The sequence below is a fragment of the Tribolium madens genome, unplaced genomic scaffold (assembly GCF_015345945.1).
Source record: "Tribolium madens isolate multiple individuals breed KSU strain unplaced genomic scaffold, Tmad_KSU_1.1 Scaffold_71;HRSCAF=194;Tcas5.2_LG6, whole genome shotgun sequence".
Taxonomy (NCBI): domain Eukaryota; kingdom Metazoa; phylum Arthropoda; class Insecta; order Coleoptera; family Tenebrionidae; genus Tribolium; species Tribolium madens.
This window is the reverse complement of record NW_025401041.1, coordinates 763,266-765,920: the sequence shown is the minus strand read 5'-3', so window position 1 is coordinate 765,920 and position 2,655 is coordinate 763,266. Positions and strand designations below refer to the sequence as shown.

General features: G+C 36.4%; 1 pseudogene; it reads left to right on the top strand.

The window, feature by feature from the left end:
• Nucleotides 1–1,239: 1,239 nt before the first annotated feature.
• LOC123009106 lies at nt 1,240–2,083 on the top strand (annotated as a pseudogene).
• Nucleotides 2,084–2,655: the final 572 nt, after the last annotated feature.

The following is a 2,655-nucleotide window of genomic DNA, read 5'->3' as shown; positions in this document are numbered from 1 at the left end:
TGTGTAACTGTCTTAAAGAAAAAATTAAAGCGTTACCCTTACAAGTTCTCCATGATCCAATCCTTGCATCCCCCAGATTACCAAGAAAGGGTTAATTTTTGCAACTGGTTCATTCAGGAAATGAATAATGATGAACTTGACCAAACTTTTTTCTCGGATGAAGGGTGGTTTCATTTGGATGGATTTGTAAATTCACAAAACTACAGAATATGGTCGGCGGAAAATCCGCATGCAACTATGACAAGAACTTTGCATCCTGTTCAAGTGGGCGTATGGGTGGCAATATCTCGGCGACGAATCATCGGTCCATACTTTTTTAATTTTACTATTAATTCAGATCGATACGTAAATAGGATATTGAACCCATTTATAAATGAACTGGACGACCAGGAGCTTCAGTATGGCCACTTCCAACAGGATTCTGTTACGGCACATACTGCGTTTAATACAATGCAGTACTTGCGTCAATTCTTTGGAATTAGAGTAATTAGCAGAGGAATTTGGCCAAGTAGATCGCCGGATCTTACGCCACTAGATTTCTTTCTGTTTGGGCATCTAAAAAATAAAGTTTTTCCAAGAAATTTGCACACAGCTGAGGAAATGCGAGCTGCCATTACTCAGCAAATTGCAAACATCACCCCTCAAATGCTGATAAACGTTTTTGAGAGTTTGAAAAGAAGGGTGATCATATGTTTGCATCACAATACCTGTAGTGTAGTAAATTTCCTTGTTGTTTTGTTTTGCTTAACACCCTTCATTAAAATCCTTGTTCTAAAGAGGTGTAAACATGTTCTAAGGTATACAGAAGAGCATCCGCATGACTGCAGACTTCACCACCACCTGCCATATTTGTAGGTACAATCCCCTCTTTCCACAGTACCGTCATCTTGATAATTATCCATATTGTAGTGGACATTCCAGAACCTTCTTTGTGAATGTTTAACCTATCATCTATAAATAGCCATTGCTGGATTGCGGCAGAACCATGGTCACAGACAATTGGTACACTAGTCTATCATTGGGTGCGTTTTGTTGTACCAATGCTGGATTTAGTTTCATCAGAAGTATCGTTTTGTTGTGCCTCAGTTTCACTTCTCGTCATTCTTTTCATTCCATGGATTTAGATCGAATGACTGGAAGAAAGTGGGTAGAGTGGGGAGGCAAACGTCAAAATTGTCAAATGCTTACAAACGTGGTAAATTTAACCTTAATGTATTTGTTGTGCCTTAACCTATAAAAATGTCCGAGAAAAAATCGTACAATGTAATTGAGACCGACGATGGAGAGTGGGTCTTCTACAATCCTGAAAGTATGCATCTATACTATCTACTTTCTAAGTTTTGTGGTCAATTTCTGTATTATTCATTTTAGCAAAGTACTATGAATACATAGAAAGCGAACCAGCAGAACAGGCCCCTGATAAACCAAACACGTCGCTAGTTGTGTCAGAGCAGATCCAGTTAGGGGAAAATTTGCTAAGAAAAAATACAGGTTGGACTAAGACAGAAACATTGCAGTTAATTGAAATCTGCAAAGAAGAAAGAAGTAATTTAAACAGCACGAAATTAAAAAAAAATTGAGCGTGTATAAGATAATATCCAAATAAATGTGCGAAAAAGAGTTTAAATTTTCTGCAGAGCAGTGCCAGAACAAGATGAAAACATTAACGGCAAAATACAAAGAAATAACCGACCATAACAGTACTACTGGAAATAATCCCAGAACTTGGGAATTCTATGAACTTATGCTAGACTACTCTGGCAAGTCACCCAACATTACTCCAGTGGCAAGTTGTTCTAGCCTAGGAGTAAGTATAATGAATGCATTAAAGCGATCTGAAAGTCCAAGCAGCAGCAGCTGTAGTTTAAATACGGATAGCAATGGTAGCCTGCATAAAACCAAACGCCAACGAAGTACACCAAGAACAGAAATGTCCCAGTGGTTGCAGTCATACAAAAAAGAGTCTGAAGAATCAGAGAAGCGCAGAGTGGAACTGGCTGAAAAACAACACAATGAAAATAAAGAGATCCTCAATGAGTTATTAAATTTGCTGAAAAAGTAAGAAGCTTTATTAGATGTCACCAAAGTGCATGCCAATTTAAGTACTTGTATGTGCAATTTTTGTTATCTCTTGTTATTGTGTTGTTGATACCATTGTATGTTCTAATTATGTTTGAATTAACTATTCATTTCTTTTTAGAAATATCACAGTATATTGATTGTTGTTTATTTGAAATAAACTTTATTTTTTGTCAAAATAAAATGAACAATATTTTGCATCAATTGTTTTAATATATGTAAAATAAGTAAACAGTGACTGTCTAACGATGATTGACTCTATTATTCCATAAGTAATTTAGAAGCGCAGTTCTGACTGCAGTGCCTTCTTGGTCGTTTCCATTATTTTCATGTTCATACATAACTGGAAAAACATGCTGTATACCTTCAGCGATATATTCTTGAATATCTTCTTCTCCTGATAATAAGCACACATTATGGATTACACAACATGCCACAGTAGTATTTGCAATTGTAGGTCATTCATGTCAAGTAGTTCTTTTATTCTTCGGAAACGGCGTTTTAGCAATGCAAAGGCTTGCTCGATTTTAACTCTAGTTTTTGAAACACGAGAGTTATAATAAATTTGTGCCTCAG